Source organism: Festucalex cinctus, chromosome 15 (genome assembly GCF_051991245.1).
Source record: "Festucalex cinctus isolate MCC-2025b chromosome 15, RoL_Fcin_1.0, whole genome shotgun sequence".
Lineage (NCBI taxonomy): Eukaryota > Metazoa > Chordata > Actinopteri > Syngnathiformes > Syngnathidae > Festucalex > Festucalex cinctus.
Window position 1 is genome coordinate 3,738,414 of NC_135425.1, and position 22,970 is coordinate 3,761,383.

General features: G+C 36.7%; 1 protein-coding gene and 1 long non-coding RNA gene across 6 annotated transcripts in view; both read left to right on the plus strand.

Moving 5' to 3' along the window:
* The window catches only part of fbxw2 (F-box and WD repeat domain containing 2), a 461,765-nt gene that overhangs the window by 407,778 nt on the left and 31,017 nt on the right, over positions 1-22,970 (plus strand). The gene's annotated exons all lie outside the window — the stretch shown is intronic.
* LOC144002871 (uncharacterized) lies at positions 13,101-14,347 on the plus strand. The gene is made up of 2 exons (XR_013278833.1): positions 13,101-13,173; positions 13,917-14,347. It is a non-coding gene; the product is annotated as an uncharacterized LOC144002871 (long non-coding RNA).

Genomic DNA, 22,970 nt, shown 5'->3' on the forward strand with positions numbered 1-22,970 from the left:
TTGTGCAATGAGTACAACGAGCGATGATGTATATATACACTTTTACAAAAAATATCAATCAGGGCAACTCATTGCCTAAAAATAAAAAAGGACGCTGATTTTTGCAGGTCTTAACAATCACCAAAACCCGTTGAGCTTGACACACACTGGCAAAAAAAATATTCTACATGTAAACGTTTATTATGCCATTTTCAAAGAAATTTTGCTTCCAATATGCCAGTACCCCAACGTGCCAGTACCCCAACGTGCCAGTACCCTAACGTGCAAGTACCCCAACGTGCAAGGACTCCAACGTGGCCCGGGCTGCGAGGGCCCTTTATAGCTGCTCGCAGCTCTAGTTAGGGCCCGAGCAGCGACCGCTGCGAGGTCCCTATTGTTTTTGTAAAAATTATTATTATTATTATTATTATTATTATTATTATTATTATTATTATTATTATTCTTTATTCTCCGCAAACGATCGCGATTTTGGGTACCTAAACATTCACGAAAACTCACCGAACTTTGCACACTCCTCAGGCCCGGCGAAAAATTTTATATTATTAAGTCGTCCTAACAATGCGACTCGATAGCGCCCCCTAGCGTAGAAAAATAAAAACCAAGCCCGGCACGTTTGAGCTAGAGCAACAAAAATTGGCAGGCACGTGTAGCACCCCGAGACGCACAAAAAAGTCTATTGGGACCATGTAGCTAAAATGTACAGGAAGTGAGCTATGAATTTTTTAATGTCCAATTTTGGCCTATTTTGGCACATTCATTGTGGTCATACTTTTTCCCCCTTTGCAAATATTTTTCAGCCAATTAACTTCAAACTTGGCATTTATCATCTCAAGACGTGAGAGAACAACTGGGCAAAAAGTCTTGCCTTTTTGAAATACTATATGACGGGGGCGGGGCATCAAATATTGCCTTTAAAATTTCATTTGTCCAGAAAGAGCAAATGCTTAATAACTCCCATGTTCAAGCTCCAAAAAATCTCAAACTTCTCAGGCAATGTAATAGTCACGGCCTGAAAACATCTATATGATAAAATTCAGTTATACATATAGCGCCACCTAGTGGTAACAATAAATGTCATACTTTACGTTTTTAGCTATTGCGCTGAGCTCGTTGAAGGGATCCAGTTGAAAATTGGTCAGAAAAGCCTTAAGATGTTGATCATGCCCCACACCGAATATTGTAACTTTTCGCCAAAAGGCGTGGCCGCTACGGTGCCGCAAAATCAAAAGATTTTTCGTGACAATAAAAGCTGCATTAACTTGACCGAGATGATCCTATCTTCTCAAAATTTCACACATTTGATGAGAGTCCAGCCCTAAAGACATCTATGAACTTATATTTCATCTTACTGATAGCGCCACCTAGTGGCAATTTTTTTTCTTACGAATTTTCTTCTACGTTTTTCTCCAAACACGTTAACTGGACCTACCTCATATTTGCTCAGATGAGGGATTCGGCCTTCATGATGTCACAACACGAAGTTTTTGAGTTTTCGCGAATCGCTGTGGGCGTGGCTAAGCACTGTTCGCCAAGAAAACAACGCCAGTTTTGAGGGTCTAAACATGCGCAGAAACTCATGAAACTTGGCACACACATCTGGCCTGGTAAAATGAACAATATTTTATTGTTGATTGTGCTATTTTTACAAAAATGACTCAATAGCGCCCCCTAGGAATTTTTAATGAAGCAGCCCCGGTTGTACGTTTAAGCAAGATCTACGAAAATTTTTAGGTGTATGAGGGAGCCCAAGACCTACAAAAAAGTCTCTTGGACCCATATGCTAAAATGAACAGGAAGTGAGCTACGAATTTTTGAATGTCCCATTTTTGACGATTTTTGCACATTCACAGGGGGCAGACTTTTGCCCACTTCTCCTACACGTTTCATCTGACTGAGTTAAGACTTGACCTGGACCATGTCAAGACCTGAGCCAACGACAGGGGGAAAAATCTTGACTTTTCGAAATACTATATGATGAAGGCGGGGCATCAAAATTTGTGTTTCGCACTGAAAAAGGATAAGCTTAATAACTCCCCGGTACATGCTCCAAAAAATCCCAAACTTGACATGTATGTTTATCGTCAAGGCCTGAAGCTATCTCTATGACAACATTCAGTTATATATGCAGCGTCACCTAGCCCTTGAGGCATAAAAAAAAAATACCCCACATACGGTATTTTGTACAAAAAATGTAAACTCATTCTAAGTGTGATAACTAAGTCATTTATGAATATTCTTTTAGTTTCCACCACTCAAAATGTTCACTGGCATCAGACTTATCCAAACATATATATATTTTTATTTATTTTTGATAGCCTCTGTGGACATTAAAAGCAATATCGTGAATGAAGGATATGCATAATAACTCCACGGTACATGCTCCAAAAAAAATCCCACACTTGACATGTATGCTTATAATCAAGGCCTGAAGGTATCTCTATGACAACATTCAGTTATAAATACAGCGCCACCTAGCCCTTGAGGCATAATATATATAAAAAAAAACAACACATACGGTATTTTGTACAAAAAATGTAAACTTATTCTAAGTGTGATAACTAAGTCATTTATTAATATTCTTTTAGTTTCCACCACTCAAATTGTTAACTGGCTTCACACCGATCCAAACGTATGTACGTTTCCATTTTGTTTTATTCATTTTTGATTGCCCCTTTGGACAATAAAAGTAACATTGTGCAATGAGTACAACGAGCGATGATGTATATATACACTTTTACAAAAAATACCAATCAGGGCAACTCGTTGCCTAAAAATAAATAATTACGCTGATTTTTGCAGGTCTTAACAATCACCAAAACCCGTTGAGCTTGACACACACTGGCAAAAAAAATATTCTACATGTAAACGTTTATTATGCCATTTTCAAAGAAATTTTGCTTCCAATATGCTAGTACCCCAACGTGCCAGTACCCTAACGTGCAAGTACCCCAACGTGCAAGGACCCCAACGTGGCCCGGGCTGCGAGGGCCCTTTATAGCTGCTCGCAGCTCTAGTTAGGGCCCGAGCAGCGACCGCTGCGAGGTCCCTATTGTTTTTGTAAAAATTATTATTATTATTATTAGGGCCCGAGCAGCGACCGCTGCGAGGTCCCTATTGTTTTTGTAAAAATTATTATTATTATTATTATTATTATTATTATTATTATTATTATTATTCTTTATTCTCCGCAAACAATCGCGATTTTGGGTACCTAAATATTCACGAAAACTCACCGAACTTTGCACACTCCTCAGGTCCGGCGAAAAATTTGATATTATGAAGTCGTTATAACAATGCGACTCGATAGCGCCCCCTAGCGTAGAAAAATAAAAACCAAGCCCGGCACGTTTGAGCTAGAGCAACAAAAATTGGCAGGCACGTGTAGTACCCCGAGACGCACAAAAAAGTCTCTTGGGACCATGTAGCTAAAATGTACAGGAAGTGAGCTATGAATTTTTTTATGTCCAATTTTGGCCTATTTTGGCACATTCACTGTGGTCATGCTTTTTTCCCCTTTGCAAACATTTTTCATCCAATTGACTTCAAACTTGGCATTTATCATCTCAAGACCTGAGAGAACAACTGGGCAAAACATCTTGCCTTTTTGAAATACTATATGACGGGGGCGGGGCATCAAATATTGCCTTTAAAATTTCATTTGTCGAGAAAGAGCAAATGCTTAATAACTCCCATGTTCAAGCTCCAAAAAATCTCAAACTTCTCAGGCAACGTAATAGTCACGGCCTGAAAACATCTATATGATAAAATTCAGTTATACATATAGCGCCACCTAGTGGTTACAATAAATGTCATACTTTACGTTTTTAGCTACTGTGCTGAGCTTGTTGAAGGGATCCATTTGAAAATTGGTCAGAAAAGCCTTAAGATGTTGATCATGCCCCACACCGAATATTGTAACTTTTCGCCAAAGGGCGTGGCCGCTACGGTGACGCAAAGTCTGAAGATTTTTCGTGAAAATAAAAGCTGCATTAACTTGACCGAGATGATCCTATCTTCTCAAAATTTCACACATTTGATGAGAGTCCAGCCCTAAAGACATCTACTGACTTATATTTCATCTAACTGATAGCGCCACCTAGTGGCAATTTTTTTTCTTACGAATTTTCTTCTACGTTTTTCTCCAAACACGTTAACTGGACCTACCTCATATTTGCTCAGATGAGGGTTTCGGCCTTCACGATGTCACAACACGAAGTTTGTGAGTTTTCGCGAATTGCTGTGGGTGTGGCTAAGCGCTGTTCACCAAGAAAACAACGCCAGTTTTGAGGGTCTAAACATGCACAGAAACTCATGAAACTTGGCACACACATCTGGCCTGGTAAAATGAGCCATATTTTATTGTTGATTGTGCTATTTTTTACAAAAATGACTCGAGAGCGCCCCCTAGAAGTTTTTAACAAAGCAGCCCCGGTTGTACGTTTAAGCAAGAACGACGAATATTTTTAGGTGTATGAGAGGGCCCAAGTCCTACAAAAAAGTCTCTTGGACCCATATGCTAAAATGAACAGGAAGTGAGCTATGAATTTTTGAATGTCCCATTTTTTACGATTTTTGCACATTCACAGGGGGCAGACTTTTGCCCACTTCTCCTACACGTTTCATCCGACTGAGTTAAGACTTGGCCTGGACCATGTCAAGACCTGAGCCAACGACAGGGGGAAAAATCTTGACCTTTCGAAATACTATATGATGAAGGCGGGGCATCAAAATTTGTGTTTCGCACTGAAAAAGGATATGCTTAATAACTCCCCGGTACATGCTCCAAAAAATCCCAAACTTGACATGTATGTTTATCGTCAAGGCCTGAAGTTATCTCTGTGACAACATTCAGTTATATATGCAGCGCCACCTAGCCCTTGAGGAATAAAAAAAAAATACCCCACATACGGTATTTTGTACAAAAAATGTACACTCATTCTAAGTGTGATAACGAAGTCATTTCTGAATATTCTTTTAGTTTCCACCACTCAAAATGTTCACTGGCATCAGACTTATCCAAACATATATATATTTTTATTTATTTTTGATAGCCTCTATGGACATTAAAAGCAATATCGTGAATGAAGGATATGCTTAATAACTCCACGGTACATGCTCCAAAAAAAATCCCACACTTGACATGTATGCTTATAATCAAGGCCTGAAGGTATCTCTATGACAACATTCAGTTATAAATACAGCGCCACCTAGCCCTTGAGGCTTATATAAAAAATAAAAAAAATACCCCACATACGGTATTTTGTACAAAAAATGTACACTCATTCTAAGTGTGATAACTAAGTCATTTATGAATATTCTTTTAGTTTCCACCACTCAAATTGTTAACTGGCTTGACACCGATCCAAACGTATGTACGTTTCCATTTTGTTTTATTCATTTTTGATTGCCCCTTTGGACAATAAAAGTAACATTGTGCAATGAGTACAACGAGCGATGATGTGTATATACACTTTTACAAAAAAAATACCAATCAGGGCAACTCATTGCCAGAGAGAATATTACAAGGCCGCTTCTGTCAAAATTTGATGGATGACATTCTTAATTAGATTAGGGGGGTCATGTATGGGTCATGACCCCTCCCTAATGAAGATTAATGACCCTTTAATGACTTCCAGATGTCATATAATGAGGGTTAATGACCCTTAATGACTTCCTGATGTCATTTAATGAGGGTTAATGACCCTTAATGACTTCCTGATGTCATTTAATGAAGATTAATGACCCCTAATGACTTCCTGATGTCATTTAATGAAGATTAATGACCCTTAATGACTTCCTGATGTCATTTAATGAAGATGAATGACCCTTTAATGACTTCCAGATGTCATATAATGAGGGTTAATGACCTTTAATGACTTCCAGATGTCATATAATGAGGGTTAATGACCTTTAATGACTTCCGGATGTCGTTTAATGAGGATGAATGACCTTTAATGACTTCCGGATGTCGTATAATGAAGATGAATGACCTTTAATGACTTCCGGATGTCGTTTAATGAAGATGAATGACCTTTAATGACTTCCAGGTGTTATATAATGAAGATTAATGACCCTTAATGACTTCCTGATGTCATTTAATGAAGATTAATGACCCCTTAATGAAGATGGATGATGTGTAGGTGGTGTTCCTACCTGTTTTTGCAGATATCATGGCTGACCCGGGTTCAAATGCTAATTGTTTGGTTAACTTCCGGATCCGGTGCACGCCCCCCTAGATTGAGTGAATAATTAATAATAATGAGATTGAATGACGTGATCGGAGGGAGTAGTTTAGTATGGGTAAAACCGCCGGGGGGAAAAGTACTAGCCATTTCTATTATGGTGAAGGGGGAAAAGTATGCGCAAACACGGCTCAAAGATTGTATTTTAGAGGTTGTAAAACAAGAAGTATAAGGTAAGGTTAAACTGTGATACGCTGGTTGGTATTATGAAACTAAAAAACATGAAGTTATACATTATATGTAAAAATGTTGTAAGAGTCGTTCGTGACTGCTGGGGTTGAATCTGAAAATAAACGGATAAAACTATATAATTTCCCCTTACTGATATAGTTACTATCTGACATTTTTGTTCAATATTTCTGTGAGTAGGGGGAAGCATATGCAGTCAAAGATTCATGGGGAGGTCAAATGTATGTCTGTGCTTGTGTGTGCGTACGCGCATGTATGGCTGCATGGGGATCAAAGAAGTGTGAGGACAGACGGGCGGCTGAAGAAGTGTGAGGTTAGACGGTGGCTATAATGTTGTTAGTTTGAAAAGACAACGCTTCCTAAAATATATTACAAAAATATGCATCTACTTAGATCTGATTCTATTTATAATGATAATTTTATGTAGAAATTGGTGAAAAGCCATCATCAGCGATAGTCTCATTACCCCTGCGAGGACAGGGGTTGCTGGTCATAAAATTAAATTAGGCTGAAGAAGAACGGATACGCAGCTAATTGCGAGGGGCCATTTTTGGTCTGAGAAAGGCGATTGTTCAATATTCCTGTGAGTAGGGGGAAGCAGAGGCAGTCAAAGATTCACGGGGAGGTCAAATGTATGTCTGAGGGGCCTGTGTATGCGTGTGTGCGTTTGCATGAGAGCTGAACAGTGTAAGATTAAACGGTAACTGTAATGTTGGTTTTCAAGAAGACATTTCCAAAACTGCTTCTTTAAAAAAACATCTACACAGATATCCATTTATGATAGTTTTATGCAGCAACCGATAGTTGAAACATCCTAGCTAACATTTTCTCAAGGATTTGAAAAGTGGTGACAAGTGAAAACTAATTAAGCTTACCTATAGGCGTAACGGTGTGTGGCTTTGAGTCCATCACATACATGCTCTGCATAGAGCATATATGCGTAGCAGCGAGGTATGCGTAGCAGAAAGGGGAGATGTCCCTACACTCGTGAGAATTTTCTGAGGCTTGTTGGAGACACTAGGACTCTGTCACAGTTTGAGTGTGTGTGTTTCAATGACCATAATTGTTGGGGGGCTGGTGGATATGAGCGAGGGGGTTGGTTAGACGTCTGCCAGCGTGCTCTCCTTGGGATATTTTCTCAAATACTAAAACCCAAATGCCAGTCCTCTGAACCGAATGACCAGTTGTCTAAACACATTGAATAAATGTAACCCCTCATTTTCCAATGCCATAAAAACATTTTACATTAAGACACAATTCACAAATTGCTCTCATGCGATACAAAATGTTTACCACAAGTCAACAATATTTGAACACAACGGACTTAACTGGCGTTCACACAACAACTCAAAAATTGAATACACTTGTTGCTAATGATGTGACCACACCTATAAACTCAAGTTCAGAGTGTACAGTTTGCTGGAGAGTCCAAACAAGCGCAATGGATAGAGGCAGAGCCAGAGGAAGAGGAATTAGAGGAGGGAGAGGAGCAGGTCGAGCAATGCAAAAATTATAAAATAGTAACATGGAATGGTAAGGGTATTCGTAAACACGAAAATAAAAATAATAATTTAACCATCTTATTACAGTCTTTCTCAATTGCTAATACACATTTCTTGAAACCTGTACCCATTTTCTCAAAACCTTAAACACAAACACAAAAATTCAAACAATTTTCACAAAAGCCGTGACTTTTCACTTCAAAACCTATTATCCGGTATTCAAATCCGAACAATATATTCAGATCATACACACAGTAAGTCAAAATATATTCACCATGAGAACATTTGTTAGACACGACATAAAATAATCTAACACAGAGCATCCAGGGTAGGTAGTCAACAGAGGTTTATTTTACATGCATGAACAAACATAGTTTTTGGCACTAGACAAATTACTAACCAAGTTAAAATTATGGTGAATTCAAATGAAATAGAAAGGGTGTATGAAAATAAATTCCTTGGAGTAGTTATTGATGATAAATTATGTTGGAAGCCACATGTAGAAAATGTTAAAAGGAAAATGTCAAAAATCATCGGGATACTCTATAAAACTAAGGATGTCCTGAACATGAACTCATTATATATATTATATAGTTCATTATTATTACCATATTTGACCTATTGTGTGGAAATCTGGGGGACTGCAAAACAAACACTAACTCTGTTTTCAATTTGCAAAAAAGAGCCATAAGGATTATTAATCGTTCAAAATATACAGAATCAACACATCCATTATTTATCAAATTAAATACAATGACATTTTATGACTTGGTTGAGTTTAAAATAGCACAAATAATGTACAAAGTATATAACAATCTACTCTGCTATATTACTCAGACATTGTTTGAAATTAGACACAGTCCTTATGATATAAGGGGTACAAGTGTGTACAAAAAACCCAAAACAAGAACAAATATTAAGCAAAGGTGTGTTTCTGTAAAAGGTGTTAATTTGTGGAATAATCTGGGAATTGACTTGAAAAGATGTGACTCACTTGTTGAGTTAAAAAAAAAAATGTTTAAATGCAAAGTTAAAAAAAATTACTTTTGTCAAATAAGAGCATGAAAATTGTATATAATGAGTATGAGTATATGATTTATAAATGTATTATGGTATATGTTTAGGAATTTCATGTATATATGTTGCTGGATAATACACGCATCATTTTATTTTTAAAAATATTAACCTAGTATTGTATCAATAATGAAATAAGTTTAAATGTATAATGTATGAGGGGTAGGACTAAATAAGTTAACTTCTTCCTACTCCCTTTTGAACATGTAAACTATGATGAGTTTGTTTTTTCTTTTCTTCTTTTCTTTTTTAACTTTTGTTTCTCTGCTGTTTGTTTTTATGTTCAATAATTCAATCAAAAAACGTGATAGAGTCAAAATGGGTACTTTTAACAAAAAAAACATGCATTAGTCTTAGGGCAAAATAATTTAGGAATAGTGTGAAATGTGTTTAAGTTTTATCCAAAAAGAGTGGATGAGTTTTGAGAATTGGGTCTAAGCCTGAACCGTGTGTAAGGTTTGGTCAAAAAAGTGTTTCATTCCAGAAATTAGTCTCGGAAACTGAGAATTTGCTTCATCGAACGGGGTTTGGTGTTTTAGCAACTGATAAAAACTGTTAAGTTAAAAGCGGACATGACAATACAATAACCACACATAACAAAATCAGAACAACCCTATCTCAATTGTAAATAATACATTCAAATATTCACACCAACTTCTAGGCCGTGGGGTGAACCCCCAAAAAGTGCCTAGAAAATGAGTTTCGCTCCACTGTCTGGGCACTACTTGTTCAATGCATTTTTTGATAGATAATACCCTTCTGAACTTTGGTTTAAAAGTTCACCCAATGTTTTCCTGCCCCAATTTTGTTACAAGCCAGAAATGCATATATAGGTAAATAACAAAAAACGAAAATCTTGTGCTACAGTTTTTGGTTGTAAAACGTCTTACATTAAATTTGGCAACAGAAAATCATTCCCAGATGTTATAAATACATGTACCTAACATCAGAAACAAGTATTGGTGGTTTGGTGCAATCATGTGAATTTAGATAATTAAATATATTAAATTTGTGCCAAAAAAACAAAAAACGCTTCAACTAGAAGTGAAACCAGCACACAGATGTTACATTTAGCTATGTTTATGTTTCATATATGAAAACAATTCACAACCTATTACGTAATGAAAGGTACACAAGAAGCAGCATACATCGGCCAAAAATACTACCATGCACCACAAACCTGGAACAAGGCAAAATGGACTAGATGGAAATAGATGCATTCAGAGCCCAGATTATTATAACATATAGAATATTTATTAAAGTATCAGATTGTGTCATCACAGCATGTCATTTATACCCCCCGCCCCCTACCCAAAAAATATTAATAAAAAAATAAATAAAATAAAATAAAAATCAAATGTGCATTCACAATAAAACCTTTGGAACTTCATTGGAACAGCTCTCTTTTTTTTTTGGCAGACCAATTTAACAAAGGTCTGTGTTGTGGAAAAATGAAATACAGACATTTTTATTTTTGCTTGAAAAGTGTTAAAATGGAGAGTTAACATCTTGATAATGAAACAAACAAAATGGCAGATTTTACATAGATTTTACAGCCCTGCACTGTAAAGTGTCCTCGTATGCCCTGTCATTTTCCAACCTGATGTTGTACCAGCTATGTGTTAGTGTCACTTTCTTGGCTTACATCAGTAGACTCAGTAGTTGATGTATCTGATGAGTGAGGTACCCTGTGTAAAAGTTTGTCAGTTGTTGATAATGTCTCTACAAAAACCATTTCAGAGTTGTTGCTGGAAAGGGGTGTGAAAAACCAGCTGGGGGAAATCACACCTCAATCTTCGTTTCAGTATTTCCTGCCTGAAATAGAAAATTGAAGGGGAAGATGAGCACAAGATACACATATTCACATCACATTAGGGCTGCTCTATTATGGAAAAAAATAATCATCACAATTATTTTGGTAATAATTGAAATCAAGATTATTCTAAACAATTATATTTTGTTCAAATCAAGAAAATATTTCAACATTTGAAAATAAGACAATCACAATCATATGAAACTATAATTATGTAAGTTGCTTTTGGATCCAACAAAATTTTTAATATATTATTATTATTATTATTATTATTATTATTATGACGTTAGCAAAAATTGGAAGTTGGGGTGCAGTGTGTGTGTGTGCAGTAAGCTAGTTTTGACATGGGTGTGTGGTAAAATAACTCGTGTGGGCGTGCCACAACTCAAAATTAGTATTATTAGTGCTGCAGCTATCGAATATTTTGGTATTTGGATATCCTACTGAAAATTCTAGTGAATAATCGTATATTTGGATAGAAATACAAATATACCTATAGGCCTATATACTTTCTTGGTCAAAGAACAATTATAAATACAGAAGACAAAAAAAAAACACATTTGCATGTAATAATTAACAACCAACTGGTTTTCATTTTTAGAGAATCAATTGTATTTATTTATTTATTTTTAACTTAAATTGAGCTTGTCAGAAAACTATTTTTCTCTGAAACAGTGAGATTTTAGACAAATCTCTCCCCATAGATTTCATAAATGTGTTTCAATGTGAAGATTTATATGTTACCTGTAGTCTGAAGCATCAAGATCCCCGTGTTTATTAACACTGTTCACAAACCCCTTAGCTTGTCCATTCTCATCACATCTTTGTCAACTATAATCCTTTGACGGATTACTTGTTCACAAAAAGAATTTGTAGCTCTCAGCATTGGGTTGTCTAAAACACACACACACTCACTTAATATGTGCAGAGTCATGCTTTCTAATTAATGCTGTCTCGAAATGTAAACAGAATACAAGTGACATATTGCTGACCAATGCTTTACTTTTGAAATGTGTAATTTTAGCAAAGTGACAATGAAATAGTGCAATGTAACAACTCACATTTGTTCGTCCCTGGTTGCTGTTGACTTTAAGAACCTTGTGTAATCTCTGAAACAAAACTGCACCTCCATTGTGACACAGTCTTTTGTCTTGAATATGCAGAAGAATGGAACAGTCTTTCTTCATCTCAGCGGCCTGCAGCAACCAACCCGCTTTTAGACAAAAAAGAATTACATTATAAGTGTTATTGTCACATCACCTCTTTACAGTATATGCACATCACAGATTTAAGTAAAGTAAAGTGTTTGTTGAGGTTAAAATAAATTTCAAAGTAGACTCGTCTGTGATTGGAAGGCACACGGAAGAGGGATCATCTCGCCAAAGCAGAAACATTGTCAGCAGGTATGTGCTACACACACGCGTGCCCATTTCTGTTATTAATGTGACCGATATTTAGTATAGGGTTGAAAATAATTTTTTGCTATGTTAAGTTTTAAGGCTATAGTTTAGTAAAAACGCGAGCTGCTGAATGATTTATCGAGTGAATCCAACAGTGGTTACCAAACTCGGGTTACCTGTGCCCATCAGTCATAATAGAGAGTCACAGCTACACGCTCCCTTTTCCCCAAACTCTCTCTCATCAACCTCAACAAACACTTTACTTTACTTAAATCTGTGATGTGCATATACTGTAAAGAGGTGATGTGACAATAACACTTATAATGTAATTCTTTTTTGTCTAAAGGCGGGTTGGTTGCTGTTGACTTTAAGAACCTTGTGTAATCTCTGAAACAAAACTGCACCTCCATTGTGACACAGTCTTTTGTCTTGAATATGCAGAAGAATGGAACAGTCTTTCTTCATCTCAGCGGCCTGCAGCAACCAACCCGCCTTTAGACAAAAAAGAATTACATTATGTGTTATTGTCACATCACCTCTTTACAGTATATGCACATCAAAGATTTAAGTAAAGTAAAGTGTTTGTTGAGGTTGATGAGAGAGAGTTTGGGGAAAAGGGAGTGTGTAGCTGTGACTATATTATGACTCTGATGGGCACAGGTAACTCGAGTTTGGTAACAACTGTTGGATTCACTCGATAAATCATTCAGCAGCTCGCGTTTTTACTAAACTATAGCCTTAAAACTTAACCTAGCAAAAAATTATTATATCGGGCCACGACCGATCTGGTATGGAAAAATTTCCTCCATCGCACGGACAGGAGTTTGCAACAGTATGTGAACAAGTAATCCGTCAAAGGATTATAGTTGACAAAGATGTGATGAGAATGGACAAGCTAAGGGGTTTGTGAACAGTGTTAATAAACACGGGGATCTTGATGCTTCAGACTACAGGTAACATATAAATCTTCACATTGAAACACATTTATGAAATCTATGGGGAGAGATTTGTCTAAAATCTCACTGTTTCAGAGAAAAATAGTTTGCTGACAAGCTCAATTTAAGTAAAAAATAAATAAATAAATAAAATTGATTCTCTAAAAATGAAAACCAGTTGGTTGTTAATTATTACATGCAAATGTGTTTTTTTGTCTGCTGTATTTATAATTGTTCTTTGACCAAGAAAGTATATAGGCCTATAGGTATATTTGTATTTCTATCCAAATATACGATTATTCACTAGAATTTTCAGTAGGATATCCAAATACCAAAATATTCGATAGCTGCAGCACTAATAATACTAATTTTGAGTTGTGGCACGCCCACACGAGTTATTTTACCACACACCCATGTCAAAACTAGCTTACTGCACACACACACTGCACCCCAACTTCAAATTTTTGCTAACGTCATAATAATAATAATAATAATAATAATAATAATAATAATATATTACAAATTTTGTTGGATCCAAAAGCAACTTACATAATTATAGTTTCATATGATTGTGATTGTCTTATTTTCAAATGTTGAAATATTTTCTTGATTTGAACAAAATATAATTGTTTAGAATAATCTTGATTTCAATTATTACCAAAATAATTGTGATGATTATTTTTTTCCATAATAGAGCAGCCCTAGTGTGATGTGAATATGTGTATCTTGTGCTCATCTTCCCCTTCAATTTTCTATTTCAGGCAGGATATACTGAAACGAAGATTGAGGCGTGATTTCCCCCATCTGGTTTTTCACACCCCTTTCCAGCAACAACTCTGAAATGGTTTTTGTAGAGACATTACCAACAACTGACAAACTTTTAGACAGGGTACCTCACTCATCAGATACATCAACTACTGAGTCTACTGATGTAAGCCAAGAAAGTGACACTAACACATGGCTGGTACAACATCAGGTTGTAAAATGACAGGGCATACGAGGACACTTTACAGTGCAGGGCTGTAAAATCTATGTAAAATCTGCCATTTTGTTTGTTTCATTATCAAGATGTTAACTCTCCATTTTAACACTTTTCAAGCAAAAATTAAAATGTCTGTATTCCATTTTTCCACAACACAGACCTTTGTTAAATTGGTCTGCCAAAAAAATAAAAGAGAGCTGTTCCAATGAAGTTCCAAAGGTTTTATTGTGAATGCACATTTGATTTTTATTTTATTATTATTATTATTTTTATTAATATTTTTTGGGTAGGGGACGGGGGGTATAAATGACATGCTGTGATGACACAATCTGATACTTTAATAAATATTCTATATGTTATAATAATCTGGGCTCTGAATGCATCTATTTCCATCTAGTCCATTTTGCCTTGTTCCAGGTTTGTGGTGCATGGTAGTATTTTTGGCCGATGTATGCTGCTTCTTGTGTACCTTTCATTACGTAATAGGTTGTGAATTGTTTTCATATATGAAACATAAACATAGCTAAATGTAACATCTGTGTGCTGGTTTCACTTCTAGTTGAAGCGTTTTTTGTTTTTTTGGCACAAATTTAATATATTTAATTATCTAAATTCACATGATTGCACCAAACCACCAATACTTGTTTCTGATGTTAGGTACATGTATTTATAACATCTGGGAATGATTTTCTGTTGCCAAATTTAATGTAAGACGTTTTACAACCAAAAACTGCAGCACAAGATTTTCGTTTTTTGTTATTTACCTATATATGCATTTCTGGCTTGTGACAAAATTGGGGCAGGAAAACATTGGGTGAACTTTTAACCCAAAGTTCAGAAGGGTATTATCTATCAAAAAATGCATTGAACAAGTAGTGCCCAGACAGTGGAGCGAAACTCATTTTCTAGGCACTTTTTGGGGGTTCACCCCACGGCCTAGAAGTTGGTGTGAATATTTGAATGTATTATTTACAATTGAGATAGGGTTGTTCTGATTTTGTTATGTGTGGTTATTGTATTGTCATGTCCGCTTTTAACTTAACAGTTTTTATCAGTTGCTAAAACACCAAACCCCGTTCGATGAAGCAAATTCTCAGTTTCCGAGACTAATTTCTGGAATGAAACACTTTTTTGACCAAACCTTACACACGGTTCAGGCTTAGACCCAATTCTCAAAACTCATCCACTCTTTTTGGATAAAACTTAAACACATCTCACACTATTCCTAAATTATTTTGCCCTAAGACTAATGCATGTTTTTTTTGTTAAAAGTACCCATTTTGACTCTATCACGTTTTTTGATTGAATTATTGAACATAAAAACAAACAGCAGAGAAACAAAAGTTAAAAAAGAAAAGAAGAAAAGAAAAAACAAACTCATCATTAGAGGTGGGAATCTTGGGGCACCTCACGATTCGATTGCGATTACGATTCAGAGGCTACGATTCGATTATAAAACGATTATTGATTTCCCCCCCCAGGCAGCAGAAAAAAACCAATGTATTTTGGTGCTTTTAATGTTTCGTACATTAGTTACAAAAATAGTACAAAAGTCCTCTCAGGCCTACATAAACTACTATTTCAGTATCAAGTTAACAGTTCAAAACAGTAAATAAAATACTCAAGTCCTCATTCTGTAACAACAGCTTTTAAGTATATTCAGTCTTCAACAGAATAAAACATAGCACTGAGCAAAAATATATTGTTTTTATCCACTCAAAAGTGCATTGAGGTATAAATGAAAGACAATGTGAACTACTACTTCAATACAAATGCCTAAAAAAAAAAAAAGTGCTTTCCTGCTTTTTAAGTTGTGTAAAGATGAACATGTAAACATTAAAGTTTCTCAGAGGTACAAAAAAAAAAAAACCTCAAGTGCTTTTCTGCTTTTTAACTTGTGTAAACATGAACGTGTAAACATTAATGGGATCGTTCGGCTTTTTTAACATGAATCTCAATTTGATCCTCACCTCCCGTGTGTGCGATCAGCACTGACTTCTTTCTGACAGCGTTCGGTGACACCAGTTCTGGTTCGATGTTGGACGAGAAGAAAATAAAAAAAGAAAATAGTCCAGCAAGATAGCTGGGGTCTCGGAAATAAAGCGTTTTTCTTCTAAAAACTATTTGTTTTCAAAAGCGTGATACATTTCCATCACAATACTCTTTTCTGAATAAAGTCAGACGCCATTACCGCCAGCCACTACTTTTTTGTTCGTTCGTATCACTGCGCGGCGCCCTGTAGAACGCTAACCGACGCACTGCAGCCAGCTAGCTGATACTTCCGCCTCAAGTTGTTTGCCTTTCGGAGCAGGTCTGATTCCCACGAAGAGGTGGGTTGGTCAGCTCAGCCATGCTTGTTGTTGTTTTGAATCTCGAGGCGTGAGTTGTGGACGTGTACTCTCGGTCCGTCCCAAAAAGCGTCCCGAAGACCGCGCGCGCTACTGCGTTTCAGTTCCGCGTACTTTTCGCTCGTTTCGCTTCCCTTGGCATATTTATATAATCGGAATTTGGACGTTTGTGAATCGTTCTCGATTGTTGCACGGCCGAATCGTGAATAATCTAAGAATCGGAAATTTTGCACACCTCTACTCATCATAGTTTACATGTTCAAAAGGGAGTAGGAAGAAGTTAACTTATTTAGTCCTACCCCTCATACATTATACATTTAAACTTATTTCATTATTGATACAATACTAGGTTAATATTTTTAAAAATAAAATGATGCGTGCATTATCCAGCAACATATATACATGAAATTCCTAAACATATACCATAATACATTTATAAATCATATACTCATACTCATTATATACAATTTTCATGCTCTTATTTGACAAAAGTAATTTTTTTTAACTTTGCATTTAAACATTTTTTTTTTAACTCAACAAGTGAGTCACATCTTTTCAAGTCAATTCCCAGATTATTCCACAAATTAACACCTTTTACAGAAACACACCTTTGCTTAATATTTGTTCTTGTTTTGGGTTTTTTGTACACACTTGTACCCCTTATATCATAAGGACTGTGTCTAATTTCAAACAATGTCTGAGTAATATAGCAGAGTAGATTGTTATATACTTTGTACATTATTTGTGCTATTTTAAACTCAACCAAGTCATAAAATGTCATTGTATTTAATTTGATAAATAATGGATGTGTTGATTCTGTATATTTTGAACGATTAATAATCCTTATGGCTCTTTTTTGCAAATTGAAAACAGAGTTAGTGTTTGTTTTAGATGCAGTCCCCCAGATTTCCACACAATAGGTCAAATATGGTAATAATAATGAACTATATAATATATATAATGAGTTCATGTTCAGGACATCCTTAGTTTTATAGAGTATCCCGATGATTTTTGACATTTTCCTTTTAACATTTTCTACATGTGGCTTCCAACATAATTTATCATCAATAACTACTCCAAGGAATTTATTTTCATACACCCTTTCTATTTCATTTGAATTCACCATAATTTTAACTTGGTTAGTAATTTGTCTAGTGCCAAAAACTATGTTTGTTCATGCATGTAAAATAAACCTCTGTTGACTACCTACCCTGGATGCTCTGTGTTAGATTATTTTATGTCGTGTCTAACAAATGCTCTCATGGTGAATATATTTTGACTTACTGTGTGTATGATCTGAATATATTGTTCGGATTTGAATACCGGATAATAGGTTTTGAAGTGAAAAGTCACGGCTTTTGTGAAAATTGTTTGAATTTTTGTGTTTGTGTTTAAGGTTTTGAGAAAATGGGTACAGGTTTCAAGAAATGTGTATTAGCAATTGAGAAATACTGTAATAAGATGGTTAAATTATTATTTTTATTTTCGTGTTTACGAATACCCTTACCATTCCATGTTACTATTTTATAACTTTTGCATTGCTCGACCTGCTCCTCTCCCTCCTCTAATTCCTCTTCCTCTGGCTCTGCCTCTATCCATTGCTCTTGTTTGGACTCTCCAGCAAACTGTACACTCTGAACTTGAGTTTATAGGTGTGGTCACATCATTAGCAACAAGTGTATTCAATTTTTGAGTTGTTGTGTGAACGCCAGTTAAGTCCGTTGTGTTCAAATATTGTTGACTTGTGGTAAACATTTTGTATCGCATGAGAGCAATTTGTGAATTGTGTCTTCATGTAAAATGTTTTTATGGCATTAGAAAATGAGGGGTTACATTTATTCAATGTGTTTAGACAACTGGTCATTCGGTTCAGAGGACTGGCATTTGGGTTTTAGTATTTGAGAAAATATCCCAAGGAGAGCACGCTGGCAGACGTCTAACCAACCCCCTCGCTCATATCCACCAGCCCCCCAACAATTATGGTCATTGAAACACACACACTCAAACTGTGACAGAGTCCTAGTGTCTCCAACAAGCCTCAGAAAATTCTCACGAGTGTAGGGACATCTCCCCTTTCTGCTACGCATACCTCGCTGCTACGCATATATGCTCTATGCAGAGCATGTATGTGATGGACTCAAAGCCACACACCGTTACGCCTATAGGTAAGCTTAATTAGTTTTCACTTGTCACCACTTTTCAAATCCTTGAGAAAATGTTAGCTAGGATGTTTCAACTATCGGTTGCTGCATAAAACTATCATAAATGGATATCTGTGTAGATGTTTTTTTAAAGAAGCAGTTTTGGAAATGTCTTCTTGAAAACCAACATTACAGTTACCGTTTAATCTTACACTGTTCAGCTCTCATGCAAACGCACACACGCATACACAGGCCCCTCAGACATACATTTGACCTCCCCGTGAATCTTTGACTGCCTCTGCTTCCCCCTACTCACAGGAATATTGAACAATCGCCTTTCTCAGACCAAAAATGGCCCCTCGCAATTAGCTGCGTATCCGTTCTTCTTCAGCCTAATTTAATTTTATGACCAGCAACCCCTGTCCTCGCAGGGGTAATGAGACTATCGCTGATGATGGCTTTTCACCAATTTCTACATAAAATTATCATTATAAATAGAATCAGATCTAAGTAGATGCATATTTTTGTAATATATTTTAGGAAGCGTTGTCTTTTCAAACTAACAACATTATAGCCACCGTCTAACCTCACACTTCTTCAGCCGCCCGTCTGTCCTCACACTTCTTTGACCCCCATGCAGCCATACATGCGCGTACGCACACACAAGCACAGACATACATTTGACCTCCCCATGAATCTTTGACTGCATATGCTTCCCCCTACTCACAGAAATATTGAACAAAAATGTCAGATAGTAACTATATCAGTAAGGGGAAATTATATAGTTTTATCCGTTTATTTTCAGATTCAACCCCAGCAGTCACGAACGACTCTTACAACATTTTTACATATAATGTATAACTTCATGTTTTTTAATTTCATAATACCAACCAGCGTATCACAGTTTAACCTTACCTTATACTTCTTGTTTTACAACCTCTAAAATACAATCTTTGAGCCGTGTTTGCGCATACTTTTCCCCCTTCACCATAATAGAAATGGCTAGTACTTTTCCCCCCGGCGGTTTTACCCATACTAAACTACTCCCTCCGATCACGTCATTCAATCTCATTATTATTAATTATTCACTCAATCTAGGGGGGCGTGCACCGGATCCGGAAGTTAACCAAACAATTAGCATTTGAACCCGGGTCAGCCATGATATCTGCAAAAACAGGTAGGAACACCACCTACACATCATCCATCTTCATTAAGGGGTCATTAATCTTCATTAAATGACATCAGGAAGTCATTAAGGGTCATTCATCTTCATTATATAACACCTGGAAGTCATTAAAGGTCATTCATCTTCATTAAACGACATCCGGAAGTCATTAAAGGTCATTCATCTTCATTATACGACATCCGGAAGTCATTAAAGGTCATTCATCCTCATTAAACGACATCCGGAAGTCATTAAAGGTCATTACCCCTCATTAAATGACATCTGGAAGTCATTAAAGGTCATTAACCCTCATTATATGACATCTGGAAGTCATTAAAGGGTCATTAATCTTCATTAAATGACATCAGGAAGTCATTAAGGGTCATTCATCTTCATTAAATGACATCAGGAAGTCATTAGGGGTCATTAATCTTCATTAAATGACATCAGGAAGTCATTAAGGGTCATTAACCCTCATTATATGACATCTGGAAGTCATTAAAGGGTCATTAATCTTCATTAGGGAGGGGTCATGACCCATACATGACCCCCCTAATCTAATTAAGAATGTCATCCATCAAATTTTGACAGAAGCGGCCTTGTAATATTCTCTCTATTGCCTAAAAATAAAAAAGGACGCTGATTTTTGCAGGTCTTAACAATCACCAAAACCCGTTGAGCTTGACACACACACTGGCAAAAAAATATTCTACATGTAAACGTTTATTATGCCATTTTCAAAGAAATTTTGCTTCCAATATGCCAGTACCCCAAAGTGCCAGTACCCTAACGTGCAAGTACCCCAACGTGCAAGGACTCCAACGTGGCCCGGGCTGCGAGGGCCCTTTATAGCTGCTCGCAGCTCTAGTTATTATTGTTATTAGGGCCCGAGCAGCTACCGCTGCGAGGTCCCTATTGTTTTTCGATCGGATTATTATTATTATTATTAGGGCCCGAGCAGCTACCGCTGCGAGGTCCCTATTGTTTTTCGATCGGATTATTATTATTATTATTAGGGCCCGAGCAGCTACCGCTGCGAGGTCCCTATTGTTTTTCGATCGGATTATTATTATTATTAGGGCCCGAGCAGCGACCGCTGCGAGGTCCCTCTTGTTTTTGTAAGAATTATTATTATTCTTCTTCTTCTTCTTCTCCGTAAACGATCGCATTTTTGAGGGCCTAAACATTTACGAAAACTCACCAAACTTTGCAGTCTCTTCGGGCCCGGCGAAAAATTTGATATTATGTAGTTGTCATAACAACGCGACTCTATAGCGCCACCTAGCGTAGAAAAATAAAAACCAATCCCGGCCCGTTTGAGCTAGAGCTACGAAAATTGGCAGGCACGTGTAGCACTACGAGACGCACAAAAAAGTCAGTGGAAGCCAATTCCTAAAATGTACAGGAAGTGAGCTATGAATTTTTTAATGTCCAATTTTGGCCTATTTTGGCACATTCACTGTGGTCATACTTTTTCCCCCTATGCAAACATTTTTCATCCCATTGACTTTAAACTTGGCATTTATCATCTCAAGACTTAAGAGAAAAACTAGGCAAAAAATCTTGCGTTTTCGAAATACTATATGACGGGGGCGGGGCATCAAATATTGCCTTTAAAATTTCATTTGTCCAGAAAGAGCAAATGCTGAATAACTCCCATGTACAAGCTCCAAAAAATCTCAAACTTCTCAGGCAACGTAATAGTCACGGCCTGAAAACACCTATATGAAAAAATTCAGTTATACATATAGCGCCACCTAGTGGTTACAATAAATGTCATACTTTACGTTTTTAGCTACTGTGCTGAGCTCGTTGAAGGGATCCAGTTGAAAATTGGTCAGAAAAGCCTTAAGATGTTGATGATGCCCCACACCGAATATTGTAACTTTTCGCCAAAGGGCGTGGCCGCTACGGTGACGCAAAGTCTGAAGATTTTTCGTGACAATAAAAGCTGCATGAACTTGACCGAGATGATCCTATCTTCTCAAAATTTCACACATTTGATGAGAGTCCAGCCCTAAAGACATCTACGAACTTATATTTCATCTAACTGATAGCGCCACCTAGTGGCAATTTTTTTTCCTTACGAATTTTCTTGTACATTTTTCCCCAAACACGTTAACTGGACCAACCTCATATTTGCTCAGATGGGGGTTTCGGCCTTCATGATGTCACAACACGAAGTTTGTGAGTTTTCGCGAATCGCTGTGGGCGTGGCTAAGCACTGTTCGCCAAGAAAACAACGCTAGTTTTGATGGTCTAAACATGCGCAGAAACTCATGAAACTTGGCACACACATCTGGCCTGGCAAAATGAGCAATATTTTATCATGTATTGTCCTATTTTTACAAAAATGACTCAATAGCGCCCCCTAGAAATTTTTAACGAAGCAGCCCCGATTGTACGTTTAAGCAAGAACGACGAATATTTTTAGGTGTATGAGGGAGCTCAAGACCTACAAAAAAGTCTCTTGTACCCATATGCTAAAATGAACAGGAAGTGAGCTACGAATTTTTGAATGTCCCATATTTGACGATTTTTGCACATTCACAGGGGGCAGACTTTTGCCCACTTCTCCTACACGTTTCATCCGACTGAGTTAAGACTTGGCCTGGACCATGTCAAGACCTGAGCCAACGACAGGGGGAAAAATTTTGACTTTTCGAAATACTATATGATGAGGGCGGGGCATCAAAATTTGTGTTTCACAATGAAAAAGGATATGCTTGATAACTCCCCGGTACATGCTCCAAAAAATCCCAAACTTGACATGTATTTTTATCGTCAAGGCCTGAAGTTATCTCTATGACAACATTCAGTTATATATGCAGCGCCACCTAGCCCTTGAGGCATGAAAAAAAAATACCCCACATACGGTATTTTGTACAAAAAATGTACACTCATTCTAAGTGTGATAACTAAGTCATTTATGAATATTTTTTTAGTTTCCACCACTCAAAATGTTCACTGGCATCAGACTTATCCAAACATATATATATTTTTATTTATTTTTGATAGCCTCTATGGACATTAAAAGCAATATCGTGAATGAAGGATATGCTTAATAACTCCACGGTACATGCTCCAAAAAAAAATCCCACACTTGACATGTATGCTTATAATCAAGGCCTGAAGGTATCTCTATGACAACATTCAGTTATAAATACAGCGCCACCTAG